General features: G+C 47.8%; 1 protein-coding gene and 1 long non-coding RNA gene across 6 annotated transcripts in view; one reads left to right on the forward strand and one right to left on the reverse strand.

The window, feature by feature from the left end:
* Positions 1-1,158: 1,158 nt before the first annotated feature.
* LOC310695393 lies at positions 1,159-3,901 on the reverse strand. The gene is made up of 2 exons (XR_014520049.1): positions 3,618-3,901; positions 1,159-2,658 (listed from the first exon to the last, which is right to left on the reverse strand). It is a non-coding gene; the product is annotated as an uncharacterized lncRNA (long non-coding RNA).
* The window catches only part of GTF2IRD1 (GTF2I repeat domain containing 1), a 1,520,245-nt gene continuing 1,509,262 nt past the window's right edge, over positions 2,921-13,903 (forward strand). For 2 of the 5 annotated variants that reach the window (XR_014520034.1, XM_083479618.1), the window contains exon 1: positions 2,937-3,212. The gene's annotated coding sequence lies outside the window, so the exon portion shown is untranslated. Of the gene's footprint in view, positions 3,213-13,903 lie in introns of all 5 variants that reach the window. The other 3 variants (XM_083479619.1, XM_083479617.1, XM_083479620.1) reach the window with 3 other exon arrangements.

Genomic DNA, 13,903 nt, shown 5'->3' on the forward strand with positions numbered 1-13,903 from the left:
AAGACACCTTCACCCTGGTATGGCTACCCTTTATCACATACACAGCCCAACAAGACAACGACAAAAATCCACTGTTACGGAAAATTCTGGGTGTGGGGCTACTCTGCCACCCAGCTCGTCGGACTAGGTCCGCGGGTCCCTGCGGAAGAAAATGAGCTCAGCCGGACAGGAGCAAACTGCAGAAGATCCAAGTTTATTGCGCAACAGGTTCAAGGCGAGATTGAACAGCGAGAAAGGGGTGACATGAACTTTTGAAATTTCCCTCCATATCCCAGAATACAGTGCAAAATACATCCCAGTTACATCACGAATACATTAGGAAGAGGTTGGGTTACAACGGATTAACATATGGAGGAGGGAGGGGGGAATATGCAGAGAGCTGGAGATATGGAGGAGGGAGGGGGGAATATGCAGAGAGCTGGAGATATGGAGGAGGAAGGGGGGAATATGCAGAGATCTAGAGATATGGAGGAGGGAGGGTGGAATATGCAGAGCTGGAGATATGCGCAGATAAGCACATCCTGAGAAGGCAATGGTCCATGTATGCATAGTCTGTCACCTGGCATTGCCCGGAGGAAGGGCTTGGCAGAGCGATTTGACCGGATTAGGGTCTTGACACCTTGCTTGAGGGATTATGGAGGACAGGGGAGGTGTCATGGGGTCCTAGAGAAATTGAGCAAATTGGCACGTTGATTTTCTATGAATTTTATAGATTTTAGTCCCTTTTGACATTGACAATTGGAAATAAATGGATATATTGTAGCGAAGAAGGAGGTGAAGAAGACATGCCCCCCCCTTCCATATCATCCACCAACAGCATACAAATCAATTTGGCTAACCTGATCCAAAACACCCACTCACACACGAAAACAAAGACCACCACAGCCAACCACAAATGAATAACCACACCCTAGGCCAACCCCAACCTCTCTCACCACCAAAGGAACACAAGCGAACAGCAGAGAACCTGCACAAGCAACGATGACAGCAAACCCTACATACATTAAGCATAATAGAAACATCGCCACCTGACCCCCCACCTCCACCTATCTCCCCCCCCAACCTCTTTCCCCCTTTTCTTCCCAATGTCTCAACAAATGAAACTAATTTGTAAAAATGTTACTGGGGGGGGATACGAAAAAGAGACATTGCCCACACTTTTGTAAATCAAGAAAATCTTTAATAATAAAAGCAAATTGCCAATGATTTAACTCGGATAGGATACTGTTGACCTGGTGTACTTAAGACTGCAAAACACTTTTGACAAAGTCCCTCACCCAAGACTCCAGAGTAAGCTTAGCCATCATGGGGCATGAGGAGAGGTCAGCTGCTGGTTAACACACAGGATGCAAAGGTTATAAATGAATGGACAGTTTCCCCAATGGATGCAGGAAGTGAAGATCCTCAGGGATCAGCCCCGTGGGATCTGTGCTTTTCAACTTGCTCAGCTCTTTGATGCTGGGAGCCAAAGGCAGCTGTGATTCAAGGCTGCTGGGGCAGGCTAGTCTGCACTGACTGGCAGCAGCTCTCCAGGCCACACTGAAAGCACAAAAGGATAATGGGAAATGTAGTTTGCTCTTCAGAGAACTACAATTCCTAGCAGTCTTAGCAAACTACAGCTCCCAGGATTATTTTAGAGGGAAGCCATGCGCTTTCAATGTACGATGTGGATTTGACCTGAAGGTCGCATAGCCTAGCATGCTGAAGGCCATCAAAACATTTAGGGGAACTTTGAAAATCTCCCGATAAGGACACACTCCCAAATACAGTGGTACCTCAGGTTATATACACTTCAGGTTACAAACTCCACTAACCCAGAAATAGTACCTCGGGTTAAGAACTTTGCTTCAGGATGAGAACAGAAATCCTGCAGCGGCGGCAGCGGGAAGCCCCCTTAGCTAAAGTGGTACCTCAGGTTAAGAACAGTTTCAGGTTAAGAACGGACCTCTAGAACGAATTAAGTTCATAACCAGAGGTACCACTGTAGACTGGGTATTGCTTATTTTACAACCTTCCCTCACGGAGTTCTGGACTACAACTCCCATGAGCCCCAGCCAGGACTGATGGGAATTGTAGTCCAAAACGTCTGGAGGGCACCCGAAGGCTGCTTCATTGCATGTGTCTCTTGCAAGGAACATAGACTCATAGAACTGGAAGGCACCCCAGGGGTCATCTAGTCCAACCCCCTGCAATGCAGGAATCTCAGCTGGATCATACATGGGAGGGGGCCACCCAACCTCTGCACTTAGGCGGATGAGACCGTCCTCCTTGAGAAACAGCCGGAGCATTTCCCTTCCGATCCTCTTGGGCTGCTTTGCGGGATTCCTCCGCTGAGCTGACCTGAAAACCCAGAAGAAAGACAGAAGAGCATTGCCGGATCAGGCCAGCATCCCACCCTGCCCAGCACCCTGGCTCAGCACCTGGGTGAGGGAAACCCTCCAGCAGGATCCGTGCACAAAAGCAACTCTCCCCTCCTGGTGTTTCCAACAACCGACATTCAGAGGCACTGCTGCCTCCGACCCGTGGGGGCAGAGCGTCGCCCCCTCTGCAGCCCTCAGCCGCCTCCTCCACAAACTGGTCCCAATCCGCCTTTTAAAAGCCATCCAACTTGATGGGGGCCTCTTCCTCTAAGTTCTGCTGCGGGGTTTTCTTTGCATCCTAGAAAATACATTGGAGGGGGGAAAAGGAAGCCTTTATTTATCTCGGGCAGAAAGACCCACAAACACGGAGAGAGGGAGAGAGAAAGCTCTTGCACGCCTGCAGTTTACAATTTGCTGCTGCTGCTGCTGCAAAACTCTCTCTCTCTGCCTGCTTTCCCTTTCCCTGCCTCTTAATCCTGTATGTAAATGGCAGCCAATGGATGCGGCTCTTGAGCGGGGCTGGGATTAGAGCCGGGGCGAATGGGTGGCAATCTTACTGGGATTACAGAACAAAGAGGCGCCCTCCCCCTCGCTCGCCTGCGCTGCAGCCCCCGGGAGGAAGGGGCTGGCTGCATGGGCCCCCCCTGCTCGGCCCGCCACCCCCCTCCCCGTAGCATCCACCCCCACCCCCGGGGCGCCCAGGGTGCCGATTACCCCCACCCCCCCTTCCAGTCCCCCCACCCTCCTCCTCCTCTTCCCTCCTCTCTCTCTTTCCTCCTCCTCTATACAGATTAATTCCACCCTGCAATCCAGGCGGGAGGAGCCGGCAGCTGGGAGAGGCTGATCCCTGCGGTAAGAGTAACTTTTCCAGACCCCCCCCCACAACCTACACCCCCCCACTCACCCCTTCTACTTTGCCCTGGTCCAGATCCACATCCCACCTCCCCCACGTTTGCATCGCGAGCACCCCTCACCCCCCCATCTCATTTCTCTTTTGCGCCTTGATTTTTGCGCGCGCGCGTTTTGCGGGCGCGCAGTTTTGCAGTTTGCGCCGGTCTTGCGGATGTTCCGGGGGGGGGCGGGGAGGTGGGATTATTCGGAATTAAAAGACGGTGGGGAGGGGGCTGGTCTGCCAGGGAGGAGTTGGAGAAAGAGGGGTGGGGGGGAGGGCTAGATGGCCAGCCAGCCCTGATGTGTCTCAGGTGTAAGACATCGCAGTCGTTATTTGTTGTTGTGTGTGTGTTTTGGGGAGCTTACGGTTTGCGACTTGGGGTGGAGAGCAGGTTGCGTCCGTGCTTTTTCCTCTTGTCCCGGTGGGGGTGGGTTGGGGGGAAAGGTTAATTTCAAGCTGAGTTGCAGGAAATGTTGATGGTGAGATGGTTTGTGTGGGGAGGGGGGGTTGAGTCTTCCTCTGGCATCCTCCTCCTCCTCTGCGGTTTGGGAATGAGGTCAGTGTGGGGAAGCCAAGCTATAGGAAAGTGAGTTGATGATTGACTAAGACCTTTCACCCTTTCTTTCTTTCTTTCTTTCTTTCTTTCTTTCTTTCTCCCATCCACAACACTTTGCTGCTTTTCATGCAGTTTCTGGTTCTCTTCCACCCCCCCCACCTACCTGGACTTGCAACAGCCATTCACCCCTCTCCCCCAAACTTGAAAATTGGGAGCTCTTTTTCAGACTGCAAACACATCCAGTCTTTTCTCTTTTCGACCCGGCCTTCCTATTTCATGTTGGGCTGCAAACTGTCAGTGAGGAAGGGGAGAACTCAATGCGGTTTAACCATTTTGACACTGCCTGCATTCTTACTTTGAACAGCTATTTATGGCAATCATTATCACATTTTCAATTTCTGCTCCAAGTTCTGCCCCGAGTTGTTGTTGTTGTTTTTTTAAAGGGCAATTCTCTATCTCTCCCCAGCTCTAACCAATCCCTTGTAACATTTCTCTCCTAATCAGAGAGATCTGATTATTGCTTAAATTTTATAACAAAAGCACCCACCTGGATCCCTCCTAGCCTTCAAAAAGTAGAAATCCCTTCCCTCCCTGTGCGCGCGGCCTGCTTGCTGTTTGATTTTTGGGTGAGCAAAAGGCGCTCTGCATATGCTCAGAGGCTTCATCCTTCGGATGCTTGGCAGTTTAGCTCTGGTATAAAATAAAAAAAGGGACGTTAGGCTGAGCTTTGGGTAAACCCTGGTCACCCTGTTCCCACCCCCAGCAAAAGGGGAAAGTGTGCTGGGTTTTGGAAGGTTCTCTGTATCACTGCATTTAGCCTCAGTTATCCTTTCTGTACTTGGTGTTGTATTTACAGTACGTTTTTTAAAAAAGGAGGACCAGCGCTTTAGGAGGAGGGTGATCTGTATCCCTGGCATCTCCAGGTCGGGTTGGGAATATTCCCTGCCTCCGTATACCTGGAGAGCTGGTCTGACTTCAGCCCCCTCTGCTCCCCCCCCCAAAAAAAACCATATCTTTGGTGGAGTGGGTGCTGATTTATTCCCCCACCCCTGTGCATGTGACTGATGCTTTTTTAATATAAAGGAAAAAAGAGGGGGGTTTGTACTGGCACCTCCAGAGTATTCCTGGATGACTTGGCATCAGCAGGGGCGGCCAGGCCTTCCTCCTGGGTTGCATCGATCAGCTTTGCGGCACTTTGCAAGAAGGCAAGTCGCTTTAAAACAACAACCCCAAAACAGATTTATCCACAAGCAGGGAAGAGGCTGCAGGAGGAAAGTGTGTGTGTTTTGTGTGGATAACCCAGCACAGCAGTACGGCTTAAAAATAGAAATGGGTGGTTTAACCGGCGAGGCACTCCCTAGGTCTTTTTTAAAAAATAATAATAGAAAACCGCTAACCAGACACAGAAAAATGTGACCATGCGCTTTGCCCTTTCTGAAGGGAAATTGCACGCAGGGCTGTTGCGGAAGAGAGGTTCAGGGGGGGCAAGGGAGAGGTTAAACTCCAGGTCTGCCTGGCAAGTTGCACCCTGGCAAAGATTTATTCCTTTTTTTTAAAAAAAACGACACAGTGAGGAATTTGGTCAGGAAGGGCAATGTGCCGCAAGAGTTCCTGTCGGATTAAATTCCCCTCGGTATGTTGCACATGCCGGCACATTTTCCAGTTCAGGTTTACCTGTTAATGGAAAAATTGAACGGGGCTATTCACCTGCGCAGGTTCTGTGCTCTTTGGTGGAGATGGCAAGCAAGGTGAGGGGTGCGTGACAATTCTGTGCGTCAAGGATGCGTGTCTTTCAAGAGAGATGGAGTGTTTTTTCCTGTGCATAAGGAGTCATGCTTGACCCAGAAGTCTACTCCCCCCCACCTCCTTCTGTCATAGTTCACGGTGTGGCTTTGAGTGAATTCAGTTTGGTCAATCCCTTCTCTAAGGTGCCATGTCATAACCAAGCCACATTTGTAAGAAACCTATACTTTGGAACTCTCTGCTATTGATATCAGGGAGACACCTTCACTGTTCTCTTTTTGGTGCCTGCTAAAAAATTTTTTGTTTAGACAAGCCTGTCCAGATAAGTATAAGGTTAATGTGTGTGTTTAATCTGCTTTTTAGTTTAGTGCTGATTTTAATTTTTTTTGAATGTTCCAGATTGTTGCTTTTTTACTGTTTTCAAGCAATCACTTTTTATTTGTTTTGTTTATTCTTTTTGTAAACTGCTTCAAGTTTTTTTTTGCAAACAAACATGCACAAGGTCTTAGGTTCGATCCCAGGGATCGCCAGATTAAAAAAAGGGACAGAACTTGGTTGGAGGTGATGGCAAAATATTCATTAATACTCTTGACTTCCCAATGGCCCAGCATACAATACTAGGTTAGGAGAACAAATAGCATTTAGGACTGAGTTCTGTTGGAAGGGAGATTTGCAGATTTTGTGTATAGAAGCCCTTTGCCCATAATTTGAGCATTGGGGACAAAAAAAAAGCTTGGTTGGGAAGCACTTCATGAATTTAAATGTTCTATATAAACCACAGTTTAAAGGTAAAGGGACCCTTGACCATTAGGTCGAGTCGTGACCAACTCTGGGGTTGCAGTGCTCATCTCGCTTTACTGGCCGAGGGAGCCGGCATACAGCTTCCGGGTCATGTGGCCAGCATGACTAAGCCGCTTCTGGAGAACCAGAGCAGCGCACGGAAACGCCATTTACCTTCCCGCCGGAGTGGTACCTATTTATCTATTTGCACTTTGACGTGCTTTCGAACTGCTAGGTTGGCAGGAGCAGGGACTGAGCAACGGGAGCTCACCCCTTCACGGGGATTCGAACCGCTGACCTTCTGATCGGCAAGTCCTAGGCTCTGTGGTTTAACCCACAGCGCCACCCGCGTCCCACAGTTAATAACAGCGAATTGCGTGAATGTTTATTATTGCTTTTATATCTGAGGAGCTAAAGGTGGCCCACATGGTTCTTCCCTCCCCATTTTATTCTCACAGCAGCCCTGTGAGGTAGGTTTGAACGAGAGACAGCCATTGGCTCACGGCCACCCATTGAGCTTATGACTGAGTGGGGATTTGAACCCTGATCTCCCAGATTCCTAGTCCGACACTCTAACCGCTACACCACATTGGCTTCCTAGAGTCCTTCTGCTATGGGGCAGCTCTATAATTCAGTAGGTCAATAAATAAATATGGGGAAAGCAAAATGTCACTTGGAGAGAAGGATCTGAAATATTTTCCCGGAAGCTTGAATCTGTTCTGGATTGTTTCATTGGGTGTTTTAATGTGTTGTTGAATTATGGTGCTGGAGAAGACTCTTGAGAGTCCCATGGACTGCAAGAAGATCAAACCTATCAATTCGTAAGGAGATCAGCCCTGAGTGCTCACTGGAAGGACAGATCCTGAAGCTGAGGCTCCAATACTTTGGCCACCTCATGAGAAGAGAAGACTCCCTGGAAAAGACTCTGATGTTGGGAAAGATGGAGGGCACAAGGAGAAGGGGACGACAGAGGACGAGATGGTTGGACAGTGTTCTCCAAGCTACCAGCATGAATTTGACCAAACTGTGGGAGGCAGTGGAAGACAGAAGTGCCTGGCGTGCTCTGGTCCATGGGGTCACGAAGAGTCAGACAAGACTAAACGACTAAACAACAACAAACTATGTTGAGATTCCTGACCTCCTTTAAAATATAAAGCGGTAAATAAATAAATAAATATAATAAATGCCATTTCAAAAAAGAAAAAGAAAATAAAAGTGCCTTACGTTGCAGTGACCATAACCCAGGTTTAAAGTGCTATCTGAGTTTCTAACACTGGGAATGGGATAGAAGCATTATAACCAGGAAAACTAGCGTAAGATTCCCCATGTCTGAATGCAACCCCAGATTGGAACAGGTAAGGTAATTATTTTTATTCAAGAGCATCTGTGAGTGAACCACCCCTCCCTCTGGCGGGGGTGCCCCTGTCACCTCGCCTCTGATGGTTTCTTATGTTTTAAACTGGACCCAGGCAGTCAAATAGAGGACTGCTTTCTGTAATGTAGGACGCACTGCTGTGCTGTTGTCAACCAGGGGCTGTTCTGGCTGGGACTGATGGGAGTTATAGTTGGAGAATAATAATAATAATAATAATAATAATTAATAATAATAATAATAATAATAATAATTTATTATTTATACCCCGCCCATCTGGCTGGGCCTCCCCAGCCACTCTGGGCAGCTTCCATAAAAACCAAAAATACAATAAAATATCACACGTTAAAAACGTCCCTGAACAGGGCTGCCTTAAGATGTCTCCTGAATGTCAGATAGTTGTTTATCGCTTTGACATCTGCTGGAAGGGCGTTCCACAGGGCGGGCGCCACTACCGAGAAGGCCCTCTGCCTGGTTCCCTGTAGCTTTGCTTCTCGCAATGAGGGAACCGCCAGAAGGCCCTCGGCACTGGACCTCAGCATCCGGGCAGAATGATGGGGGTGGAGATGCTCCTTCAGGTATACTGGGCCGAGGCCGTTTAGGGCTTTAAAGGTCAGCACCAACACTTTGAATTGTGCTCGGAAACGTACTGGGAGCCAATGCAGGTCTTTCAAGACCGGTCTTATATGGTCTCGGCGGCTGCTCCCAGTCACCAGTCTAGCTGCCGCATTCTGGATTAGTTGTAGTTTCCGAGTCACCTTCAAAGGTAGCCCCACGTAGAGTGCATTGCAGTAGTCCAAGCGGGAGATAACCAGAGCATGCACCACTCTGGCGAGGCAGTCCGCGGGCAGATAGGGTCTCAGCCTACGTACCAGATGGAGCTACAGAGAGCACCCAGTGGGCAAAGTCGGCAACTGTTCTACGCATTGCACTTTGCTGCTTTCAGAGCAAGAATTACTCAGAATCGGAAAGTGTTTTAAAGGTTATGTTTTGTTCAAAGGGTTATATTCTGTCTGCTTGAGAGATGGATGGGGTTTCTGTTTAAGATGAACCCGACTTGATTAATGGACAGTCTCCTCAGTCTGCTGTCTGAAGCCTTCACTCCCGACCGCAAGCCAATAATTCGTTTGTCTGCTTGTTTTGTTAATTAGCTGGATTTTTTTCATTTTATTCCAAATTTCCCCACGCTGCTTTCAATGAAAACAACGATGTAACTGCTGCAAAATGTAATCTAAACGGTCTTGTAAAAATTAAAAGCATTCAGCTGTATTAAAATCCAGCTCTCAAGAAAAAAAGGAAGATTTTACAAAAACACCCCCGCAGAAGCAAGACTCAGTTTGGAATAAAAGCTTCCTCAGCCCTCTAACAAGGGGGAGAGAAGAGGGGTGTGCTGGCTTATCTATATCTGCCATCTCCTGCTATTTAAAGGTAAGGTGAAAAACACAGTCATCAACTGGGATGCAGCAGCAAAAAAAGCTCATGCTATTCCGGGCTGCATCAACGGAAGTGATAGTGTCCAGATCAAGGGAAGTCATGGTACCGCTCTATTCCGTGTTGGGCAGACCACACCTGGAATACTGTGTCCAATTCTGTGCCCCACAATTTAAGAAGGATGTTGATCAAGGGTCTGGAAGCCAAGCCTGATGAGGAATGGTTGAAGGAGTTGGGGATGTTTAACCTGGAAAAGAGGAGACGGAGAGGAGATAGGCTAGCCATCTTCAAATATCTCAAGGGCTATCACATGGAAGATGGAGCAAGCTTGTTTTCTCCTGCCCTGGAGGGCACGGCCCAAACCAATGGATTCAGATGACGAGAAAGGAGATTCCAACTAAACATTAGGAAGAGCTTTCTGACACTAAGAGCTGTTTGGCAGTGGAACGGACGCCCTGGGAAGGTGGTGGACTTGGAGGTTTTTAATTTGAGGTGGTGTGGGCTACCTGTCAAGCATTTTCTTGATGGGATTTCTTCATAGCAGTGGGTTGGGCTAGATGGCCTTTGGAGACCCTTCAAGCCGTATGCATCTGTAGCCAGATTCGGTTGTCTGCACACGAAAAGAAAGAAAGAAAATAGATTGGCGGGATCGGATCACGATGCCAGATTTTGGGTTCTATTGACAATTTAAGTGGGATAATTTTGTTCTCTCTCTGAAACTGTGGGTTAAAACAAAAACAAAAACCTCACCCTCCAGCCAGGACATCTTTCTCCTCCACTGCCCTATTATAAATATATTAAAGAAGGTTGTTTCAAGGGAGTGTTTGCAGGAGATTTATTCCTCCCCCACCCTTTGTAGACGTTAAAACCACTAAATGTTTGTGTCCCTATTTATTTACACATACATACCTACATACTGTAGTTATATCCCACTATTCTTTCCTCCAAGGAGGTAAAGGTGACCTATGTGGTTTCCCCCCTCATCATTTGATTCCCACAACATCCCTGTGAGGTAGATTAGGCTGAGGGAGGTGGTGAGTGGCCCAAAGTTCCCCACTGAGCTTCCTGGCAGAGTGGGGAATTTGAACCCTGGTCTCCTAGGCCCTAGCCTGACACTCTAAAAACTACACCACACAGGCTCTCTACAGGGTTCAAAGGTATACTGCACTGAAACTGGAGGTTCTACTGAGCTATCTTCGCCAGCAGAATTCAGCGGCCAGGTTGCTCAAAGACGGTTTGGGCATACTACACTGATCCTGGTCCTACTGCACTGGCTACCAATCAGTTTCCGGTCCCAATTCAAAGTGCTGGTTTTGACCTATAAAGCCTTAAATGGCTCAGGACTGCAGTACCTCAAGGACTGCTTCTTTCCATATGAACCTACCCAGACCCTGAGATCATCTTCTGAGGCCCTTCTTCGTGTGCCTCTTCCTCAAGAGGTCCAGAGGGTGACAACACGAGAACGGGGCCTTTTCTGCAGTGGCTCCCCATCTGTGGAATGCTCTCCCCAGGGAAGTTCGCCTGGCTACTTCATTATACAGCTTTAGGCGCCAGGCAAAACCGTTCCTTTTTAACCAGGCTTTGGTTGATCTTATTGACATCCTATGCCCTTTTAAAATGTGTTGTTTGTTTCGGGGGGGGGGTATTGTTTTTATTCTATTTTGTGGTTTTATGTTTTGATTTTATTCTGTGAACCGCCCATAGACCTGGTATAGGGCAGTATATAAATTCAACAGCAACAGACAAACCTTTTCGTTCTGATCCATCAGGGCTGCTCCTTAAGTAGCTCCTGCGCAGCCTGTCACAAGAGAGAGCTTGGGGTGAACCTCAGCCCCCTATTTCACAGAATCCTAAGAGTTGGAAGGGGTCCCAGGGGTCATCTAATTCAACCCCTTGCAATGCAGAAATATTTTGCCCAATGTGAAGCTTGAAGTCATCACCCTGAGCTTAAGAGTCTCATTTTCTACTGACTAATGGGCTCTATATACTGCTTAATCATTCAAAAAACCCTACATAAAACATATATCAAAGTGACCAATAATTCCCTCTACCTAGGAAATAAAATTGGCCATTTTAAATATATACATTAAAAAACAAAGCGACATATTGGATTGCATGTCAAAACGGCATGTCTGGGGTGGCTTGTTTAATTGGACAAAGAAAGTTTTTGCCAGGTGTTTTTGCCTAATATCAATGGGCAGGGAGTTCCAAAGACTCGGTTCCTTGCTAGTGTGGGAGGATCATTATGTTGCATTTGCAAATATCGCCTCCTTTGTGAGATTCCTCTCACCGCTTGCACTTCAAGCTGTTTCTCTCCCTCTCCCCACACAGCCCCCTTTTTAATCCAGCTGTGAATCACTGCAAACATTCCCTATATCCAGCCTGTTCAGTGTGCTAGCTCTCACAGTGAGGGGGAACAGGGGAGAGAGAACACAAATTCTCCCTTAAACTGCTTTTCCACGTCTGATCTCATTTCCCTCTCTCCTTGTTCGGCCTGCACCCAGTTACCTGGCGCTTTAGCGCGGGAAGGCGGCTGAGGATGACCTCCGTTTTTTGTTATCTAGCGCCTAGAGTGACGGCCGGTGATACCGATCCAAGTCCGAGGTGTATTCTGAAACCGCTTTGGCCGCCACAAGCCTTTCCTGATAAGGCACAGGTTTTGAATTCCACTTATTTTCCAGGGCCGAAAAAGTAGACGCCTGCCATCATATCTGGGTCACATGGAACGTTTTCTGTGTGATTTTAATCTAGATACTGGGCTGAGTAGACAGCAGCTGAGTTTCTATTGTTAAGGGCTAGCCTGTTCCTTCTCTTTCCTTGCGCCTTCCGACGGCAGATGTAGAATATTATGATTATTTTTTTATTTCTTGCCTTGCTGGCCTGTCCCTTCTGCAAGGACCTCGAGGCTGGGCACGTACCAAGCTCATTTGATCCTCCCAATCAGATTTGCAAGATTGGCTAGGCTGAGAGAGGATCTAAAGTACTATTACACCACTTTAACAGCCATGGCTTCTCCCAAAGCATCCTGGGAACTGTAATAGGTTAACAGGTGCTGAGATCTGTTAGGTGTGGACTGGTACACCATATTGAGCTAGGTCAGGGGTGCCCAAACTTTTTTCAAAGAGGGCCAGATTTGATGAAGTGAACATGCGTGAGGGCCGAATTTTACCTCAGGACGTATACTGCCATGGGGGCCAGATTAAATCGACCGGTGGGCAGGATTAGACCTCCGAAACGGACTTTGGAAACTGATGGTCTCATGCAGTCTGAGGCATCTTCCTATACCTTTCACCAAAAGTGCTAGAAATTATCCAGGCGCCAGGAGCGTTTTGCAGCTGCCGTGGGTCCAATTGCGACCACATGGAGATTTCTGGATGCCAGGTTGGTTACTAGGGGAAGCAAAATGTCTCTCTGAGAAAGAGCTGAAATATTTTCCACGAGGCTAGTCTTTGTCCTGTCCTGGATTGTTTTATTTGATGTTTTGATGTGCTTTGAGATTCGTTCTTTAAAACGTAAAGCGGTATAGAAATGAAATTATTAATGATAATTATAATAAACAACTCCATTGCAAGAAAATAAAAGGCAACCCGTAACCTAGGCCATTTGGCGATTAGATTATACAGTGGTAACTTGGGTTACATACGCTTCAGGTTACATACGCTTCAGGTTACAGACTCTGCTAACCCAGAAATAGTACCTTAGGTTAAGAACTTTGCTTCCGGATGAGAACAGAAATCGTGCTCTGGCGGCACGGTGGCAGCGGGAGGCCCCATTAGCTAAAGTGGTGCTTCAGGTTAAGAACAGTTTCATGTTAAGAACGGATCTCCGGAACGAATTAAATACGCAACCAGAGGTACCACTGTATACCTGTGTTTCTGGCACTGCTCCCAAAGCATCCTGGGAACTGTAGTTTGTTAAAGGGTCTGGGAGTTGTTAAAGGATCCCTGTTTCGCTCACAGAGCTACAGTTCCCAGAGCCCCCTGGGAAAAGGAATTGATTGTTAAATCGGAGAATTGTAGAGATGGAAGGGACCCCCAGTTTTGGGAGGAAGAGAAGCCGGCGTTTGTCCTGAGCGATGGTGGCTTAGAAGGAGCATCCCATGGCCTCTCTATGGGTGCTGCTAACCTTTTCCCTTTGGCAGCTGGGCAAGAAAAAAGGGGAAGCGGAGTGCAAGGACTCTTTATTTTTGAATGCTTTGCTCAAAAAAATGGGGGGGGGGTCAAGGAGGGTCAGTTGGGTGGGGAGCAAGGAATGTCCCTATTTGCATCTGAGGAATGTTGGAGGGTATGAGATTCTTCATCTCAGGGTTGTGGGTTTGATCCAACCCCAGATTTCCTGTGTCTCGTCCGCCCTGGCTGTGGAAGGGAGATGAAGGCTTGTTTTGAAGATGGTTGGGGGGCAGACTTTCAGTCCCCCCGCCTGCTTCCGGATCGTAGATGTTGTTCATAGCAGCCTCAAGTGGTCTATCTTCTCCCTCTGCCTCATTTTACCTCGTGTGAATTTCCCCCCTTGCCTCCTCTCCTCTCTCCATCCTTGCTGGCCTCTTGCCACAGCTTCCCTCTGACCATATGAAGAGAGGCCGCCACGGAAAGTGTTTCTCGTTTTTAAGGACAAGCACCTATGCCAAGCAGTTTTAAAAAACCCTGGTGAAATTGGGCCCCAACGCTATTAATACAAATCTTGCGGTGGGGAGCGAGAGGCGGGAGGCCTTTGAGTGAGGCATTAAACATTTATTAAAACCATTAGAATTAGTGTCAGGTCGTATTGAT

This window comes from Podarcis liolepis (genome assembly GCF_965112155.1).
Source record: "Podarcis liolepis genome assembly, chromosome: 16".
Classification (NCBI taxonomy): domain Eukaryota; kingdom Metazoa; phylum Chordata; class Lepidosauria; order Squamata; family Lacertidae; genus Podarcis; species Podarcis liolepis.